At 34.9% G+C, this 22,335-nt stretch overlaps 2 long non-coding RNA genes across 2 annotated transcripts; one reads left to right on the forward strand and one right to left on the reverse strand.

Moving 5' to 3' along the window:
- Nucleotides 1-10: 10 nt before the first annotated feature.
- Nucleotides 11-8,770, reverse strand: LOC134264927 (uncharacterized). Its single transcript, XR_009991646.1, has 3 exons — nt 8,681-8,770; nt 7,685-7,846; nt 11-48 (listed from the first exon to the last, which is right to left on the reverse strand). It is a non-coding gene; the product is annotated as an uncharacterized LOC134264927 (long non-coding RNA).
- A 4,396-nt stretch (nt 8,771-13,166) lies between these two features.
- On the forward strand, nt 13,167-19,828 carry LOC134264928 (uncharacterized). The gene is made up of 5 exons (XR_009991647.1): nt 13,167-13,244; nt 16,842-16,926; nt 17,805-17,907; nt 19,002-19,152; nt 19,631-19,828. It is a non-coding gene; the product is annotated as an uncharacterized LOC134264928 (long non-coding RNA).
- The last annotated feature ends 2,507 nt before the right edge of the window (nt 19,829-22,335 follow it).

The following is a 22,335-nucleotide window of genomic DNA, read 5'->3' on the forward strand; positions in this document are numbered from 1 at the left end:
GATCTTTTGTGGTAAATTTCATTCTATTGTGCTGAATAAGACTGTCACCTGGAAGTAAATTTTATTTAAAAAATCATTTAAAAAGAATAGAGGTATCTAACTGGAAAATCGAAACCAGAGTTCGATCTTGGTAACAGAGTGTTTACCATAGAAAGAAACTGGTTGTTGGTTGTATCCCAGATAGCATGACTATGTTGGGCCAACATTTGTTAAAGGTTGTATGGTTGGCGTTGGGGAAACAACATTGGGCCAACGTTGGACCAATGTAACCAAGTCAACCTTCCCGACCATGACTGAATTCCTTTATTGGCCCAACGTTGGTCCTACGTAAGCAACCTCCATTCACTTTACTTTCCAAGGAAGGAAGGATCCTGGTGTTGGCCCAACATTGGACCAATGTTTATAATACACCCTTAAAGATAGTATATTTACAAGTTGGTAGTAGTATGTTGGTCCAACGTTGGCCCGATGTTTCTAATACACCCTTGAAGAATGTGTCTTATCAAGTTGGTAGTATTATGTTGGCCCAACGTTGGCCCATTGTTAGTAATACACCCTTAAAGAAAGTGTCTTTCAAGTTGATAGTAGTATGTTGGTCCAACGTTGGCACAATGTGTGTAATATAATCTTAAAGAAAGTGCCTTATCAAGTTGGAAGTAGAATGTTTCCCCAACGTTGGCCCGGTGTTTCTAATACACCCTAAAAATGTGTCTTATTAAGTTGGTAGTATTATGTTGGTCCAACGTTGGCCCATTGTTTGTAATACACCCTTAAAAAACGTGTCCTATCAAGTTGGTAGTAGTATGTTGGCCCAACGTTGGTACAATGTTTGTAATACACCCATAAAGAAAGTGCCTTATCTAGTTGAAGTAGTATGTTGGCCCAACGTTGTCCCATTGTTTGTAATACACCCTTAAAGAACGTGTCCTATCAAGTTGGTAGTATTATGTTGGCCCAACGTTGGCACAATGTTTGTAATACACACAAGTGTTATTTTGTGTAGATGTTTCAAAAATGGGATATTTATATTGGGCCAACGTTGGCCCAATTATTATACTGCCAACTAATTGATGGTATCAATTTTATAATTAGCTGCTGAGCTTAACGTTGGGACAACGTTGGCACATTCTGAAATAATTAAGAGGACTTTCTATGTCCATGATTATCATTGGATGACTGCTTTTGTCTAGATATGATATTTTCAACATTTTAACTTTACACTTAAGTGATCACAGCACCAAAAGTGTTTTATTCTATTTTTTGAATTGTGTTTATGCTTATATATTTATTTGTAATAACCCAGATAGCAGAACATCGTTGGCCCAATCTTACATTATGGTTCTATTATATATGTTGGGTTACCTTGATTGGGCCAAAGATGGCCCAACATGGAATATTGAAAGCTGGTTATGTATAATGGTGCGCTAATGTTGGGCTAACCGTTGGCATTATATATATCATAAAACTATTATCATGAGAGAAAATATTTGTTTGGGGATTGGCATGGCCCTACAATGGCCCAATATACCATGATTCTGACTGAGCATCATGGGTAGACAACAACCGGGCTACTTGTAATATCCGCGCCATTTTTAATCTGACACGAGCGAGCGTAATGAGACTAATACTTTGCATATCTACATCCACTTTGTAAGTACATGTATTTATAATATGTTTGCTTCGACACAGCTTAATTAACATTCATAGATTAAACGATATCGTGTACAAATCTGTGTAAATCAGACACGGGGAAGTGCAGAGGCCAGGTGCTGTTGGGTCAACACTGTCCCAGATAGCATGCTAACATTGGGAGAACGTTGGGCCAATGTAATCGGTTACATCAGGCCAATGTTGGCAAATGACATTGACCCAGTTTAAGTTTGCTCATCGGACCAATGTTGGCCCGATATTTTGGTCCATTTGAGTGTTATTTCTACAGATATTGGCCTAATGAATGCGAAATTGTTGGCGAAACGTCAACAAGAATAATGGGCAGATGTTGGCAAATGACGTTGACCCAGTGTCATTTTGCTCCTTGGCCCAATGTTGACCCGATATATTGGACCAACATTGGGCCAATGTGTATAAACATTTAATTGTAACAAATCTGTATATTAACAAATCTGATCGTCTCTACAATCAGAAATAAATCTACAACCAATCCTACTTGAAAATACAAGCTAGCTAAAATAAATTTAAAATCCTTATAATTTATCAAAACAAAATAAATTATCAGTGATTAATTTTTTTGTTGTTATACAAGAAAAATAAATGAAAGTATAAAATAACAAATGTGTTTTGATACAGTTAAAACAATAAATAATTTGCCCCTTATTCAGATTGAAATTTGTGTCTAGTAGAATACATTTTCGAAGTCTACCACTTAATTTACTTATATACACTCAACGTCGAGTGCATGATCAAACATTTTGAAAATGTTGAACTTTTTGAAGTTAAAAAAAATATTCAGTACTAAACATAAATTGGGTTCTTTCATTTAAAATTTGTTCAGTGTACAAATTTTCTATACATGTATTTTATATTGGGCAACATTAAAATCAAAATCGTTGTAATGATGATGATTAAGCGTAGAAATGTAAGCTTATCACTTAATCACACCATGAAACAAAAAACACAATTATTCCTTGATTAACAGCTTAAACATATAGTGATATACTTTTAAATTTAATCGTATGTTTACTCTTTACTGAAAAAAGTAACAAATGTATTAAGTACCAAATACTTCAATTTTAGTGCTACTGGAGATTCTAAAGAGACATTGAGAACACAATCAAAGAATAGCTAAGGTATGCCAAGGACAGGGATGGGGGAGGAAAACGGACAGAGAAGAAAAGAAGTGGAAGGAGGAGACTGGAGAGAGAAGAGGAGACTTAGGAGAGGGATCAGATGGAAAGTGGCAGTGCCTAACTTTTTTCTGTAATATAGTGTGACATACCTGTAGTTCTACCCTTTTCTGTGTCTGTTTATCGGTTACAAACACGATGCAGATGCCAGAAGTAAAGTAAACATTAATATTGTAAGTAAACAAAATAACGGGACTCATATTAGTATTTTTTTAAGAACAGGAGGGCTTTGTTTATTTATAAGACGTGCTTATTGATACCTGTAATTTACTGAACTTGTGCATAACTTTATATCAGAGAGGGAGTATACAGTCATGTAACCCTACATGTATCGCTTGAAGTGAGCATCAACTTTTAGTTCTTTATTAATGTTTCCTTCATGCAATGAGCAATAAAATTATAGTATGTTATAATTCAATTTTATATTTTGATTTCTTTTTCGTCAGTTTTTTAATTAATGTAGAGCTACTTACAATGCAATACTTGTTGATGGCAATTCTATGAGATATTGAGAATATGTATTAAACTATTAATCTAGCATATATAGCATATATAGATAGTATTAAAGGGCTTTTACAATTAAACTGTACTACAAAACTTGTATAACCTTATTGTATATACTAATATATTTGTTTGTGAATTTTGAGGACAAATGGCCAACCAGTAAAAAGCAAATGAGTTGTCATGATGGAGAGCCAATCAGATACAAACAAACGTTGGCCCAAAAATGATGTTTTCCTAATATTGAAAGAATAAGTGGCACAACAATGGCTCAATAATATCCGTTCGTTGGTCCAACAATAAGCCAACAAGTTGGTCTGATTGAGGGCCGATGAGCAAATTACCGTTTGTCCAACATTCATTGCTTACAATGGCCCAACTGTACAAAAATGACGTTTGCCCAACATCGAAAAAATACATTGGCCCAACAGTGGCCAAATATTAACAGTTACATTGGCCCAACAATAAGCCAACAAATTGGTCTGATTGAGGGCCGATGAGCAAACTACCGTTGGCCCAACATTCATTGCTTACAATGGCCCAACTGTACAAAAATGACGTTTGCCCAACATTGAAAAAATACATTGGCCCAACACTGGCCCAATATTAACAGTTACATTGGCCCAACAATAAGCCAATGATTGGTTTGATTAAGGGCCGATGAGCAAATTACCGTTGGCCTAAAATGACGTTTGCCCAATATTGAAATAATACATTGGCCCACACTGGCCCAATATTAACTGTTACATTGGCCCAACAATAAGCCAACAAGTTGGTTTGATTAAGGGCCGATGAGCAAATTACCGATAGCCCAATGTTGAATGCAAACGGTGGCCCAACATAAGGAGCATTATTGGCCCAACAAAGGTCGTCCAATAACATTCTGCTATCTGGGATGTTGTTTAGGTCCCATACGAGAATTTTCTCTCATATAAAGAGTCCGAAATACTAGTATACCATTGAAGGGCTTTCAATTTGCCATTTACTTATTATTCAGGGCCAATGAGCAGTGAGGGAATTCATACTGTTATCACCTGCCCTGAAAAGGGACCTCGGTTTTAGAGGTCTAATTCGAAGGACCTGCAATTTTTACTTTAAAGTACCGCGTGTATGGCAAAGAACAGGCATGGGGTCATAAAACTTAGACGAGCTCACTTTTGATCTCTCTCACCTTTTCCAAAGAAATAAATATAGTGGAAAAGTGAGACTGGGATCAAAAGTGAGCTCATCTAAGTTTTTGTGGCTCCCAGGCCAGTTGCTATCTATCTATGTTTAGATCACGTGAATAAACTCAAGTGACCTATTGCTATCTGTTTTCGTCCGACGTCGTACGTTGTACGTCGGTCGTAAATTTTTTTTAGCTTCTTCTCTTGAACTACTAGTACTCAACCAATTTCAACCAACATCTAAGGATAAAGGGGAACGAATATTGTGAACTTGATGGTCCCCGCCGCTCTGGAGCCTGAGGGGTGGGACCAAAACCACTAAAATTAATGAAATCTTTAAAAATCTTCTTCTTTACTCCTGGACATCAAGCAGTCAAACTGTTGGTATGAGTGTAATGAGCATTGGATTTTCTACCAAAATTGTGAAATTCAAGGTCCCAGAGTCAGGAGTTCTAGTGCTAGGACAGGGTTTCGAAAATCCTCTTCTCTGCTCCTGGGTATTAAAAGACTAAAAAAGTACATTGTTATGATGAGCAAGAATGCCTCTTTTAAAATTGTGAATTTTGTGGTCCCAAGGTTGGGGGTTCTGGTGTTAGGGCGGTTCTATTGATTATATACTGAAGATGCATTAATTCTTTGAAAAACTTCTTCTCTGCTCATGGGTATTAAATGAACTAAGCTTTAATCTAAAGTTTTTATGAGCAAGAGTGTCTCAACCGAATCTGTGAATTACATGGCCCCTGTGTCAGAGCTTTTTCCTATTTCGTATAGGGGGCCCTTTTGATTATATAGTAAAATACATAAAATATTTGAAAATCTTTTTCTTTGCTTCAGGGTTTTATGTCAATGATCTAGGTATAAATATTTATGATGAAAACAAGAGGCCCATGGGCCTTATAGGTCACCTGAGAATCATGCAACAACTTTCAAAAGGTTAAATTTGGTTCATGTTTTAAGGTAGATGCTATGTCATAATTTTGAAAGAGGCTGGCACCATTGCTTATCAACTATTAACTTAGTAATTGCTTAGTTTGGTTACTTAAAGGGGCTGAGTGGTCGTTGCCATTTTTAGACAATTTCGATCTCCTTTAGAAGATCTCCATATCAAGATATACACAAAAAAAAATCAATTTTTAAAACTAATATGTATGAAACAAAAAATGCATATCAACTTATCAGTATTATTAAGCAATAATCAGTAGTGTCCCTACCACACATGAACCCCTGACCCTAGGTCCACACATTGCACAATTTATGAAAAGGCACACTTGCTTATCAAAAACAATTGATGGATACCAAGGAGCAGATTTCAAACAATTCATTTTCAGTATATAAGTAGAGCCCCCTCCCCCCGCCCCCTCCTTTGTATCCCTGACCCAGGGGCCTTGAAATGCGTAATCATGGAAAAAGAGCCCTTGCACATCATAACTATATAGGTAGTTTATTTGCTTATTACCCAGGCGAAGAGAAGAAGATTTTCAAAGACTAAATGTATTTTCACTATATAATCATTACAGAGCCCCCCTCTAACACCAGAACCCCTGACCCTGGGGCAATGAACTTCACAATTTTGGTAGAAGCATTCTTGTTCATGATAGTTATGTTCTTAGTTAGAATACTTAATAAGTAGGAGCACAGAAAATGATTTTTAAAGAATTAGTGCATTTTTCACTATGTAATCAATAGAGCACTAACCTAAAACCACTAAAACCAGAAACCCTGATCCTTGAGTCCTAAAATTCACAATTTCAGAAGAGGCACTCCTGCTTATCATAACTATGTACTTATTTGGTTTATTTAATACTCAGGAGCAGAGAAGATTTTCAAAGAATCAATGCATTTTCACTATACATGTATATAAATAAATCACCCTAACACCAGAACCCCTGACCCTGGGGCCATGAATTTCAAAATTTTGGTAGAGACACTCTTGCTCATTATAACAATGTACTTAGTTAGTTTCTTTAAAACCAAGAAGCAGAGAGGTATAATGTGAAAAAATTCTGTGTTCAAATATTGGAGATATATAATATTATACCGATCCAGGGAGCTCCTAGCACCCCTGCTGGGGTATTACCAGAGGGCTTCTGCGAAAGTTTTGCCTCACTTTTATATTGTACGTTATTGAATAAATGAATTTAAAAGGGAAAAAAGACGCAGAAAAGTATGCTGTATTTTCAAAGAATTAATGCATTTTCACTTTAAAGTCAATAGAGCCCCGTCCTAACACCAGAACCGCCTGACTCTGGGGCCATGAATTTCACAATTTGGTAGAGTCATTCTTGCTCATTATAACTATGTACTTAGTTAGTTTACTTGATACCCAGGAGCAGGGAAGAAGATTTTCAAAGAAATAATGCATTTCAATATATAATCAATATAGCCCCACCCTAGCTCTAGAACCCCTGACCCTGGGGCCATGCATTTCACAATTTCGGTAGAAGACTCAATGCTGATAACAATCATGTCAACTGTTTGACTGCTTGATGTCCAGGAGTACGGAAGAAGATTGCACTAATTTTAGTGGTTTTGGCCCCATCCCCAGGCCCCTGGGGGGCAGGGACCATAAAATTCAAAATTTTTGTTCTCCTTTACCGATAGATGCTATATGCCAAAATTGGTTGAAATTGGTTCAGTGCTTTCAGAGAAGAAGCTGAAAGTGTTCAAATTTTAACGCACGACGCATGACGACGGACGAAAACGGTGCACGTAGCAAAATGGTTTATTTCATGCCCCCTGGGTCAAGGGTAATGGGGGGGGGGGGTTACATATTCTGTAAATATATTAGTGCTTTGAAATCTGCTCTTTGGTATTAATCAACCATTTGTGATGAAATAAAATTTACGATAAAATTTCCAACATTTTGAAATAAGTGGCCACAGGGTCAGTGGTTCCTTTGGAGTGGGGTGCCAAACCAAATTCAATTGTTAGAAAGTTGTTATATGATACTCAGGTGACCTATAAGGACCATTGGCCTCTTGTTATTGATGTTGGTCAGTCGCGGTCGATATTCGAACTCAGGACCTTAAGATCACGGAGTGAGCGATTTGTCTACTGAGCTATCTGGAACGGTCTAGAAGGAGAAGCAGTATCTTAATAAAAGGGTCCTTGAAAGTAAGGGATAAAAAAGAAAATATTAGAAAAACACATTACCTATGCCACTGTGCCCAGACACACTGAGTTTGTATTTACTTCCTTCGTCACCAACAGCAAAACTGGAGTACTTGGCGTACCCTTTCTGTCCATTAAATCTCTGAAGATCCAAACGAAGTTCATGTTTTCTATTCTTTGTGAGTAAATGTAAAGCATCGTTTCCTGAGAAGAAAAGTTAAGAAATAATATATTATTATAAGTCATATGAAATGAAACGTAAAGATAATGAACCAGGATCTTGATCAGGGATCAACCGAAACAATACAAATTGTAAGCAGAATCAAAAAGGTCCCCTGAAAACGGAAGCTGAATCAGGTGCCATATAAGAGTAAACATCTTGTCAAAGCTTTTATAAGTTTCCTATCATGAACGAATAAACGGGTAAATCGTTGAAAAATTGCAAAAATTAAAAAAAAAATACTTAAATAAAAATTCGACCCAAAAATGGATATTGTTTACAAAGAAGGCCTTTTTGTCAACAGTAGAAATTACAATGAATGGGATATTCTCGTCCTTTTATTTGTCCATCAATTTCATTCTCCATAAATATCCAAATACGAAACAGATCCAAAAAAATGTGCAGTGTGCTTAATAAAAGATTGTAAATGATGTTGTTAATTAATAAAATATTGTCGATATGAAGATTTAAGAACAGATCTGCTATTAATGACATACAACACGTAAGTTCCATTTTGATTTTGAACAGATTGAAGAAGGTACTCGAGTAAACATACATACCCAGGGGACGCACACTCATTCCAGGCATCTGGTCTCCACTATGAGGTTTTCAACAGGTCTTGATTTGCTCTGTTTCCTTATCGTATTGTTTCGATAGATTTTTGAGTTTGATAACTGTCTCCATATTTTGTATTTTACAAAATTTAGAAAAAGTTATAGATTTTTGAGTTTGATAACTGTCTCCATATTTTGTATTTTACAAAATTTAGAAAAAGTTCAATGTGATTAAAATTGTCATTTTTTCACTTGATTTCCTACCTATCCAATAGTTTTTGCTAGGATCCCCAAAGCCAGCTTTATATTCGTTCCAGGTTCTATAGAAATTTGTACTCCCGTCCTGTCTTTTTTGTATGTACTTTGAATTAAAACAACGAAATATACCGGGTAAATACATTTATAAGATTACGTTGTATTATGATAGAATTCATAAATCTAAAAAAAAAATATTGTCATAATCCCTCACCGTCCATCCTCCACCCTCTGTTGTCATGTCACAGTACACATTCTTCTTTCGTTTTCCATCCGGATAAATGCACAGGATGAAAAGCCAGGTTTCCCAAATTTGGAAACCCGATGGAAACATATGGGAATCGTGACATCAGTAGTTTCCATATAGTTTCCATTTTATGGAAACCACATAGTGGTTTCCACATAGATTCCCGACATGGAAACAATCAACCTGTGGTTTCCCGTAAGTTTCCCAAGATAGGAAACCATGGAAACATACCCCGGTGGTTTCCACATAGATTCCCGACATGGAAACAATCAACCTGTGGTTTCCCGTAAGTTTCCCAAGATAGGAAACCGTGGAAACATGCCCCGGTGGTTTCCATGTAGATTCCCGATATGGAAACAACCAACCTGTGGTTTCCCGTAAGTTTCCCAAGATAGGAAACCATGTAAACATGCCTCAGTGGTTTCCATACAGATTCCCGACATGGAAGCAACCAATGTGTAGTTTTCCCCATGTTTCCCAGGCAGGGAAACTTTGAAAGTATATCTCAATACTAACCCACCTACCTTTTATTTTACAAAAAGTTAAATATTTAATTATGTTACCATATTTTTACCAATTATAGAAGTATTTCAAAGTGTTTACATGCTGTATCAAAATAATTAACTTCAAACAGTTAAAATAACTAGATGTGTATTTCTGTGTGATTAATTTAATATTTCAGCACCGTGAACGCAATTCAATTTTAATTTAATTTTATTTAACTGAATTTTATTTACTTTAATTTAATTTTGAATTTGATTTATCACTTAAGTTTTGGTAAACTCGTATAGAATGCGTGAAGTGGAATAGAAAAAAGTAAGTGCATGCAGTTATGTAGAAATCAATCATTTCCGATCCCACTTTCTTGAAGCTGTCTATGATGAATGTTCCTTTGAAAAAATGGAAGAGCTAAGGAAGGGTACATTTAATGAAATTATTTACAGAAAAGGTTTACTAAAAAGGTCGATTAAAAAGTAAATAAAGAAATATGTCAAGTTACGATTACTGATTAAGGACAGATGAGACGTTCCTTAATAAAATAATTAAATTTTTTTCCAATATTTTGCAATTGACATTGAAGAATTATTTTTACATAATTACATGTATTCACAAGACATCAAGGTACCTTACCAGGCATTTGTGTTAGATACCAGAGGTTGGCATTTCTTATATACCGGGGTAATCTGTCAGGAAAAAAATACTTCAGTTGGTATGTCAAAATTACATTTTTAGTGTTTCAAGTTTTTAAATACAAGTTTAGAAAGTGATAAAGATTTTGTTTTAATATGAATTAATATATTATAGATAAGAATCATTCATCGAATTGGCTGGGGGTTGAGTATTTTCATACTAATATTTTACTATTAATAGTTAATATATTTTTTTTTTAATTTATTAAATTATTTTTTTTTTTTTGGGGGGTGGGGGGGTTGCTTTTCATTTTTTCCTTGAGAAGCCCCCCCCCCCCCAAAAAAAAAAAAACGCTTTTGAAAAAGTCGCTATGGTCGGCCTGTGTAATTAGGGACACCTGTCCTCACGTGCCATTTCAGGTGGAGACACGTGCCGCGAAGACACCTGTCACTGTGTATTTTTTGTATATTCTATGTGAATTGAGACGGTTTTGTACCTAAAGGGAACAATGGGCTGTTGTTGAGCATGTACACACACAGTCTCCGACCGAAAATTCTTTTAAATTAAGATGATGATTCGTGTTTCTTTTATCATTTAAAAAATTGTATATTCCATAAATAAAGTTATACAAGAGAACATATTTATAAAATAACCTACATTTAAGAATTTCAATGAATGAACAAACTATTTAGAATTTTTATTTCAATTTTCATTACTGATTTAAAGTAAAACTATCCTCTTTAGAAATTAGATAATTTTCTATAGGTATTGAATAGATCTTAATTCTCGTCGTGTATAATTATATTAAATCAGAATGACGTTAATAGATCAATGTGAAATCAAAACTGTATTTAATATTGTTGATGGGTTTTTGTGTGAAATTTGTAATTTAACGTACTACAAAGACATTTATTAGATAAATGTTTATAATATAATTCATCACATAAAACGGTTTTTTTCTTTCCTTTTTTTTTGTTTAAATATGTACGCAGATCCCCGTGTAGTAAACGCCTGCACTTTTCGCATGAAATTACAATGTAGGGTCCTAAATGCACATACATTATATTTAACAAACTTTAAAATTTTCAGCCATTTTTTTTTTCTCCAAAGGCCATTGCTCTAGATAAAGAAAAGTCTATAATATTTTGCATGATTTTGTTTTCCTTAAGAACAATGGCTTTTAAAGCAGTGCATGCTAACGAAATCTATTAAAAGAATTAATTGTATAATTAATTCATTGTATAATAGTCACGATTGTATTTTTGTGCAGTTTTTGTTGATTTCATTCTATAAAGGTATGAAGTTTGTCAATACTTCAACAAACATTTCTTTATCTATGTTGTACACTACTTTATTTTTATTCGCCGACATGCTACTCTTTAAAAAAAAAAAACTTGCCTAACTAATAGACTCGATCTTCAGGCCTGTAGGAAAGTAATTTCCGTTAGAGTAATAAACTAACCGGGATTTTATTTTTACTAGCATACCTTACCAGATTTTACCAGAACGAAAAAAAAAACATTTAAAGAAATACAGGGCGGGACCAGCTATAAAGCTGTATGCATAAGTATAGCCCTGCACATCAACGAGTATAGATGACTTTCGACATAATCTTTCCCATGACTTCACTTATACCAATCACGACTAAAATACTGAATTAAAATACTGTTATATTTTCCTGCCTTTGATAAGATGTTAGTTTTGTTCCACCTAGAGATATAACTCTCCTATAAGAAAAAGGTTTTCAAAATTCTGATTCATTTTACAATTTTACGTGTTAAAATGATGTGGGAATTTTTTTAGCTAAAGGCCAAGGAGTTTAAAGTACAATGTACATGTAGCAATTAGAGAAAAGTCTAGCAGGTCCACCAGTAATATTGATAGCAGGCTCAAAATCTAATTAAACCCCGAAAAGGAGGGAGTTCAATTAGTAATTTAACCCCCCCCCCCCCAAAAAAGCACAACAACTTATTAGCAATGAATTATTAATCACCGAACTTTTCAATCATCACTATTGAAATAAAAAAAACTGTTCTTGATAATCATATTATAATTGTAGCTCATTTTCATGCCTTTTAGGATTCCTGTGGAAAGTTCACAATAAAAAAAAATGTGCTTTTAAAAATTTAACATCTTTTGGTGTGACATTATAAATTCATAATCATACATGTAACAGTTAAAAGAAGCGGGGAGAGGGGGGGGGGGGGGTTACTTTCAGCAAGGACGGCCACTACCAACAACCAAGCCCCGAAACCCATATCCCGAAGGCAAATAAGTTGAGGTGTCAAGCAAGAAACATTTTTTTTCTGCTCTTGCCTCATGTATTTAACCGCTTTTTTTTTCTAAGTATACTAGGCCTACACATCATATCGGCAAAAATATTTAGGAGCCCCTCTTTTTATTCCATGAAAAGGGGAAAACTTAATTAAATTCTAATATAAGATCTCATAATCACACTTAATCATAGTGAATGTAAACAGTTTATATTTCCCATCCTGCATCGCTCTGTAGGCGCTTTATTTCATTGGTCAATTTCCCGAGGCGCCATTTTTGGAGGATCGAGAAGGACGAAGAAGAAGGTGTAAACAGCTGGTAAATCACTAAATGTGAAAAGTTAAGATGGTTTCACCACCCAGTGTCTTTAAGACTGTGATAAATGCAATGGCCAACGATGAAGGATTAGTGTACGTATATTTTTGTTAACTTTTTACGGTAAATAGTTGTAATATTTGGCAACAACAAATCTTCACTATCGGAGGCAACTTTTGTTCTGACGCCATTTTGAAAAGTTGGATACCTAAGTTTTAAATTGTTAAGTGTATATATTGCAGAGAGAAAGAGAGAGAGAGAGAGAGAGAAAAAAAAGCTTAACTTAGATTATGGAGGCCCCAAAGGCACCGTGCATGTGCATGCTGTATGTTGTAAAATGGCAACGTTTCGCCTTTTATCATGTTTATTAAAATTTAAAATGTATGCTCCATATGTATGTTCTTTCTCTATATATAAATGAATACTTTTCGGAATAAAAAAAAAAATATATTTTAACACCGCTCAAATTATCCGGATGATAATAGTTACACCGAGCATGGTTTCGTAGTTAAATTTAGACTGTAGAACATCCGGTTTGAATACATGTGTTTTCTGACTTTTCGGATAGCCAACTCTTGTTTTTTGGAACTTACGACTTATGGCAAGGTATAAATTAAATATTTTTGGTTCAAAACTTTGATAAAAGCATCGATATTTTTACAAAAAGTGTCTTCAATCTCAGCTTATCCGATTATTCATGAAGGATATCCTCATCAGAACAGTTGGAATAGATTGTAGCGAATAGCATAACCCTTAATCATATGCATGACGATGATATGGAGGAAAAATATACATAAAAAAGTGAATGTAGGTGAAAGTGTGTCCACTTTTCTGAAGAGATTAGGTTTGTTTTATTGTTTATTGAAATAGTTTACTGCTCAAAAGAATTTTTTTTTGTACTAATGTCTAACCTGTTGAGATGAAGATGTAAAAAAAGAAAAGCCTAATATAGTGAATTAATATTGATAGTATGTCAAGAAATGCAAATGAATCATCAGCTTGAATTATCAGTTTTTTCACAATTATTGACCTGAGTAGGTCAATGTATAGCGAATAATACACTCTTTTCCATATCACATCCTAGCCCGAGACACCAATATCAGCCAGAGGGACAGAGGCCCTAGGGCTGATATTGGTCGAAGGTCTGATACAGGATGTGATGTGGAAAAGGGTATGTTTATTACAAACTTGGTAATAAAATACAGAACACTTCAAGTTGAGAAGATCAAGAAAATAAGTAAATAATCATGCACAATAAAACTGCTTACATACATGTACACGGTATTGTCTTACTGAACAGATATAGCTGTCATTAGGTCAAAATTGCAAATAATAACATGCTTCTTATATCTGTATATACAGGTAACTCTTGATGGCTTGAACTTCGATTTCTCGGAAGTTCTTGATCCCTTGAAGTGAGTCTCCCGTCCCGATTTTTTCCACTATATAACTTAGCAGATTTGCTCTTGATTTCTCGAACTCCTGATCTCTCGAAACCCTTGATCCCTCGAAGTCAAAATGCAGTCCCGCTGTGCTGTGAATTTTACCCTTGATACCTCGAAGTGGCTGTGTGTATACCAAGTTATAATGTTCAAACTTTTGCCATAACTGTATATCTGTGTGTCTGTCTGAGTGTCTGTTGTCAACTTAAACCTTCACCATACTTTAGAACTATACGAGATAGTGGCTTCATATTTAGTATGCATACTCCACTAATGAAGTGCTTTCAAATGGCAACAAGGACAATGATTATGTGATCTTGACTGTGACCTGTATGCTAAAAAAAATTGCATTTTCGAACTTTGTTGCTGTGTTTCACAAGCGCATCTTGTTTTTAGCTCTACTGGTCAGAGACCAGAAGAGCTTATGCGATAGTAATGCGTCCGGCATCCGTCCGTCTGTCTAGCTGTCCGTCTGTCTGCAAACACTACTCCTCCTTAAATTTTAGTCTGATTTCAATATAACTTGGCACACAAGTAGACTATTCTAAGGTACATAATTCTGTGCATCATTTTTGATAAGTACAAACCAGTAGAGCTACAGTCTCAACAGAGACTTCTGGTTATTTTTAGCTCTACTGGTCAGAGACCAGAAGAGCTTATGCGATAGTAATGCGTCCGTCGTCCGTCCGTCTGTCTGTCTGTCTGTCTGTCTGTCTGTCCGTCTGTCTGTCTGTAAACAATTTTTCAAAATGCTACTCCTCCTACAGTTTTGGTCTGATTTCAATATAACTTGGCACACAAGTAGACTACACTAAGATACATAATTCTGTGTATCGGTTTTTGATTTCGATGAACGATGTTGCCGTGGTTACTAAAAATAGAAATTTCTTTGAAATTCTTTCAAAATGCTACTCCACCTACAGTTTTGGTCTGATTTCAATATAACTTGGCACACAAGTAGACTACACTAAGATACATAATTCTGTGTATGGGTTTTGGATTTCGATGAACGGTGTTGCCGTGGTTACGAAAAATAGAAATTTCTGTGAAATTCTTTCAAAATGCTACTCCTCCTACAGTTTTAGTCTGATTTCAATATAACTTGGCACACAAGTAGACTACACTAAGATACACAATTCTGTGTATGGGTTTTTGATTTCGATGAACGGTGTTGCCATGGTTACTAAAAATAGAAATTTCTGTGAAATTCTTTCAAAATGCTACTCCTCCTACAGTTTTAGTCTGATTTCAATATAACTTGTCACACAAGTAGACTACACTAAGATACACAATTCTGTGTATGGGTTTTGGATTTCGATGAACGGTGTTGCCGTGGTTACTAAAAATAGAAATTTCTGTGAAATTCTTTCAAAATGCTACTCCTCCTACAGTTTTAGTCTGATTTCAATATAACTTGGCACACAAGTAGACTACACTAAGATACACAATTCTGTGTATGGGTTTTGGATTTCGATGAACGGTGTTGCCGTGGTTACTAAAAATAGAAATTTCTGTGAAATTCTTTCAAAATGCTACTCCTTCTACAGTTTTAGTCTGATTTCAATATAACTTGGCACACAAGTAGACTACACTAAGATACATAATTCTGTGTATCAGTTTTTGATTTCGATGAACGGTGTTGCCATGGTTACTAAAAATAGAAATTTCTTTGAAATTCTTTCAAAATGCTACTCCACCTACAGTTTTGGTCTGATTTCAATATAACTTGGCACACAAGTAGACTACACTAAGATACATAATTCTGTGTATGGGTTTTTGATTTCGATGAACGGTGTTGCCGTGGTTACGAAAAATAGAAATTTCTGTGAAATTCTTTCAAAATGCTACTCCTCCTACAGTTTTAGTCTGATTTCAATATAACTTGGCACACAAGTAGACTACACTAAGATACACAATTCTGTGTATGGGTTTTTGATTTCGATGAACGGTGTTGCCATGGTTACTAAAAATAGAAATTTCTGTGAAATTCTTTCAAAATGCTACTCCTCCTACAGTTTTAGTCTGATTTCAATATAACTTGGCACACAAGTAGACTACACTAAGATACACAATTCTGTGTATGGGTTTTGGATTTCGATGAACGGTGTTGCCGTGGTTACTAAAAATAGAAATTTCTGTGAAATTCTTTCAAAATGCTACTCCTCCTACAGTTTTAGTCTGATTTCAATATAACTTGGCACACAAGTAGACTACACTAAGATACACAATTCTGTGTATGGGTTTTTGATTTCGATGAACGGTGTTGCCGTGGTTATGAAAAATAGAAATTTCTGTGAAATTCTTTCAAAATGCTACTCCTTCTACAGTTTTAGTCTGATTTCAATATAACTTGGCACACAAGTAGACTACAATAAGATACATAATTCTGTGTATCAGTTTTTGATTTCGATGAACGGTGTTGCCATGGTTACTAAAAATAGAAATTTCTGTGAAATTCTTTCAAAATGCTACTCCAAATACAATTTTAGTCTGATTATAATATAAATGTGGCATGCAAGTAGACTGCACTAAGAACATAAAGAGACTTAATCAAGGATCATTATTCTATTTATTGCTGTTGAAAAGTTTCAATTTCCAACTGCTTAAGTACTTTTCTCTTCCTTTGCTATAAGTACAAACCAGTAGAGCTTCAGTCTCGACAGAGACTTCTGGTTTCTTCCATCCCGGTTGTTGCTAATGCTATTACATAATTAGTTTAAATTAGAATGCAATAGTACCTGGACATAATTTATCATTTCAGAGAGAAGAAAACTGCGTGACTTTAAAAGAAAACCAGTGAGATAAAATCATAGAAAATGTATGATGATTCAGGATGTGGTCATTTGGTAAGTGGTAATTCATTCATGATTAGTATGTATATGACAATTGCCTGAAAAAAAAAGGATTCTAAATTTTATTTAAATACTGAACTGTGGTATATCAGCTGTGAGCTACAAGAAGTTTTATGTAAAAGCTAGGGCTGAAACAATTTGCCCCCTCCATGTTATGTGTGTATTGCTATGATTGACATACAAGCAGTTCTCTAATACATACACTTCAATAAAACTTTGTCGTCTTGAACCTGAATTGAACAGGAAAAAACTCTGAGATCTCTCCAAAATTTAAATGAAAAAAAGGAAATGCTTATTAACTGATTTCTTGCTGGTCAGTATTTTGATTACTTAAAGGAAGCTCTAAAAACTGCACACTAAAGAGTTCTAGTTTAATATCAGGTAGTTTTATGAAGTTAGAGTGATCTGCCCAGAGATTAAGATTATGAAAAATGTTATTTTACAGTCAGATTATTTTTAATAGATTAGATTATTTTTAGCATTATTTAAAATTAAAAAAATAGGAAATTTATAGTTATTTTCATAAATTTTTCCAGTGTAAGTAAACAGCAATGATTTCTGCTTACAGATAGTCCATTGTCTTTGAAAATTTCTTGGGGAAATGAGGCACATACCATATGTTCTAAATGAATAAAAAAGGCTCATTATGCACATATTTATATGAAATATGATAGATTTTTTTCTCTTCAAGGAATAATTCCTGCAAGTCACTAAGTTTTTAGAGTTTCCTTTATTTTATAGATATTCAATGAAATTATTTGAAGTATTAAATTTTGGTAAATTTTATGATACTAAAAGGTTATATGAATGAAAAAAACAGCATGCGTGTATGACAATAGGGTTTAAATTTTTAATGTCTCTTAATTTTTCAGTGACATTAAAACAGGAATTGTCATCACCAATAGACGAATTTCACATTCCTAAGAGTTTTCTCCAATTGGCGGCGTATCGCTCATTTTTCCCACTTTGTCCTTTGTAAGTTACTTGTTAAATATTTTCAATCTTCAAAAATATTGGACAATTACGATCTGTATCTGTATTGCCAGAGTATGGTGGCAACATGAAAATCATAATGAATATGTTCATACAGATTTTATTTCTAAGATATTGTCCCTCAAAGTTGATATGGTTAAAGAGGGAAAACAGCGTCTTTAGCCGGTTGACCCCAGATCGACTCTGCGAAGGGGAACAACTTTTGTAAATGTGAAAGTCCTTTATACAGGGTTGTGGTTAACAATTTACATCTTAGGAGCCATGTGGGCCCCTTACTTTTCAAAGTTTAGGGGCCCACAATTTGATTTACGGGCCCACATACCTCATCAACAAAATATTTGAAAATGCTGCTTTTCTTTGTATATATAACACTTTATTTTTCATAAATAAATAATAACATTCAAATTGAACACAGGTAAAATAATTTATTTAATTAATTACCCCATCAATAAACTGCCACATTATTGGTTTCACTAGGGCATACGTCTAGGTCACGCAAGTGCTTGTATCGTATACAAATGTAATAGTGTGCACACGACACCAAAAGTCATGGTTAGCATAGTGTTTGTTATGAAAAAAGGAAGTGGATTATAAAAATACAAACAAAGCATGGTCATGTTCCGGGAACAAGACGCTCGCCATGTGGGCGATCAAATTTTGATTGCTTCATCGCCCACTTGAAATTTTAATCGCATTGGCGAGTGGGCGAGTGGTTAACCACAACCCTGTTATGGTATATCATATAGATCTAAAACTGACTGAATTTTGATCAGCCAATTCATGAACATGATGAATGGATGTAAATAATGTTGGTCAATATATGTAAAAAAAAAAATTAAATTACTTGTTTATGTATACATTTGTGGTATCTCTCCCATTGAAGTTTATAAACTTGTTATTTATTTCTTAAATAAACTGAGCGTACATGCAATACCGGTATAAAATTACTCATAAGATACATGTATACTTAAACCATGATAAAATCATATGTGTCCAATGCAGCATATGATAAATCATTAACATACAAGTACATGTGTATATATACTGTAATACATTATATATTGCATTATTTTTAGGTCCTGTTCTGTGGATGCCCTAAGACAGTGTCTACCCATCACTCCATCTGAAATCACTTGTTCTGTGCATATTTCTCTCTCAGACTTAAACTACAGAGAGCCTGTGGATAGAGGATGAAGAGTGACCTTGGACTAATTTTCTAGGTCAAAGGTCAGTATCAAAATCTACTGTATATCTTTATTTAAAATCGTAGTCCAGAGTATATTTCTCCCCTGGTGTAATCTAGCTTTTGTGCAATAGGGTGGAGGGTCTGCAATGATCTACAACCAATTTCTAGGTCGAATATCAAAATTTAAAAAAAAATCTCTCCCTAATATATTTGTTATTATAAAGGGTATGTTTTCTCTCAAACTAATCAAACTTAAAGCAGGGTTCTTAGTATGAGATACATGTAGTAATATATTCTCAATGACATAATAAGGCTGAAAACATTATTTATATTATGTTATTTTTTTTTCACTTATCATAAAGCATTAAATATTAAAGAGATACATTAAATGCTGAAATCATGGAAAGTATTTATTGATATTGGTATATTAAAGGACATTGACTGATCTTTCAGATTTCTAAGTTATATTCAAGCATTATAATTCTGACATCATATAATAATTTTGTATGAATATTGCAGATCATAGGTGATGTGAAGAAAACCAGGAAACTGATGTTGAAAGAAGTACTTAATGACCCTTATGAATGGACTTAAATGTGAAAGACTGTTCCATTGTTTATCTAAGATATATGAATTTATTTAATATTTTGATATCATTGAAAAATTCAGTTACAGTTTTTGTACATCAAATGAATTATTAAACATATAAAATGGTAATGCTTTTTTCTTTTACATGTAATAAATTTTTTTGATAGATTTTTAAAAGAATACACATTATTTCACATTGCTTCCTTTAGAAAAGTTAGGGAGTCTTGAAGTTTTCCAGTAAGTTCCACCAGGAATGGGACTCCAGATAATTCCACAAAGTTTCCGCCACACAGAAAGTGCTACACAAGTTCCATATAGTTTCCTGAGTCAAGGAAACTTCAGGAATCATAAGGTTTCACGAGCTTCCATGTAGTTTCCCATAAAAGAAAACCTTAAGATTCCATCAAGTTTCCATTCCACGGAAACCACTACGCTCATATTCCATATGGTTTCCTGAGTCGAGGAAACTTTAGGAATCGTTAGGTTTCCCGAGCTTCCATGTAGTTTCCCATATAAGGAAACCTAAAGATTCCATCAAGTTTCCATTCCATGGAAACCACTACGCTCCGATTCCATATGGTTTCCTGAGTCAAGGAAACTTTAGGAATCTTGAGGTTTACCGAGCTTCCATGTAGTTTCCCATAAATGGAAACATAAAGATTCCACCAAGTTTCCATTCCACGGAAACCCCCTACGCTCCGATTCCATCAAGTTTCCTGATTCTGGAAACCAGTGGAATCTTCAGGTTTCCCATTACGGGAAACTACATGGATGTTCGGGAAACTTCAAGTTTACAGAGGTTTCCGTGGTTCGGGATACCTTATGGAATCGGAGCGTAGGGGGTTTCCGTGTCACGGAAACTTGGCGGAATAACCTAGCATCCGCTACGGAAACCACTGGGAAACATGATGTAAACTTGAGGTTTCCATGTGGTTTCCATAAAGTTTCCCATGATGGGAAACCACTTTTTTCACCCAGTGATGGTATATATACCATCCTTTCTTTTCCGACCTGGATTTTTCTTTAGTATGGTTGTACAGTCTCTGTACTTAACTTAAGTAATAAAAATCATCTTTATTGTTGCATACTCTTTTGCATTTATTATGTTAAAAATAGCAATGTGTGCAGTAGATAAGCAGAATCGAACAATTTAATAAGTCATGAGACCATGTTAAAATAAATGTATATTATCTTAGAAGAAATAATTCAACAATTACTGTAGATCTTAAATATTAATTATACCCGCACTTTCTAAAGAAAGTTCGGGTATATTGTTGTTACTCATGTCCGTCCGTCCGTCCTTCCGTCCGTCTGTCACACTTTTCTTCCCTGAACTCCTCCTACATTTTTCACAGTAGCTTAATCATCTTTTGGGAGATGGTTGGGGGTGTCATGTAGATGTGCAGTAAAGTTTCGGAATTTTGATTTTGCCCCAGTGGATCAAATGGGGGTCGAAAAATGACGTTTTTTATGCTAAAAGCCCCGTCTTCCCTGAACTCCTACATTTTACTCAGCAGCCTAATCATCTTTTGAGAGATGGTTGGTGGTGTCATGTAGATGTGCAGTAAGGTTTCTGTATTTTGATTTTGCCCCGGGGGGTCAAATGGGGGTTAAGAAAAATGACGTTTTTATATGTAAAAAGCACCGTATTCCCTGAACTCCTCTTACATTTGACCAAGTAGCCAAATCATCTTTTAAGAGATGTTTGGTGGTGTCATGTAGATTTGCAGTAAGGTTTCGGAATTTTGATTTTGCTCCGGGAGGTCAAATGGGGGTCGAAAAATGATGTTTTTTATGCAAAAAGCACCTTCTTCCCCGAACTCCTTCTACATTTTACACAGCAGCCTTATCGTCTATTGAAAGATGGTTTGTGGTTTCATGTAGATGTGCAGTAAGGTTTCGGAATTTTGATTTTGCCCCAGGGGATCAAATGGGGGTCGAAAAATGACGTTTTTTATGCTAAAAGCACCATCTTCCCTGAACACCTTCTACATTTTACACAATAGCCTGATCATTTTTTGGGAGTTGGTTAGTGGTGTCATGTAGATGTGTAGAAGGGTTTCGGAATTTTGATTTTGCCCCGGGGGGTCAAATGAGGGTCAAAAATTGATGTTTTTTTATGCAAAAAGCCCCGTCTTCCCTAAACTCCTCTTACATTTTACTCAGTAGCCTAGTCATCTTTTAAGAGATGGTTGGTGGTGTCATGTAGTTGTGCAGTAAGGTTTCGGAATTTTCATTTTGGGGGAGGGGGGGGTGTCAGATCGGGGTAGAATTTTTTTTAATTTTTTTTTTTTTACATATATTTGATATGTTTTATCACCCTGCTTTAAAGAACTTCCCTAATATCTTATGCTGCAATAGCTTTAAACCATGATCATTTAGAAAATGATTGGTTTGTTTTGCGAATGTGTAAAATGGTTTCAAAATTTGAATTTTCATGTGGATGGCAAAAAGGGGGAGGAAAAATATTGCCCCTCCCTAACCCTGGGGGTCATGATTTGTACAAACTTGAATCTACACTTCTTGAGAATATTTCCATATTAATCATGCTCTTGGTGTTCTTGAAAAGAAGAATTTTGAAGATGTGTTTCCTTTTATTCCTAAATAAAACTTGGATCCCTAATTGTGGCCCGACC

Source organism: Saccostrea cucullata, unplaced genomic scaffold (genome assembly GCF_032062105.1).
Source record: "Saccostrea cucullata isolate Sc308-1 unplaced genomic scaffold, CSIRO_AGI_Scuc_v1 ctg10501, whole genome shotgun sequence".
Taxonomy (NCBI): Eukaryota; Metazoa; Mollusca; class Bivalvia; order Ostreida; family Ostreidae; genus Saccostrea; species Saccostrea cuccullata.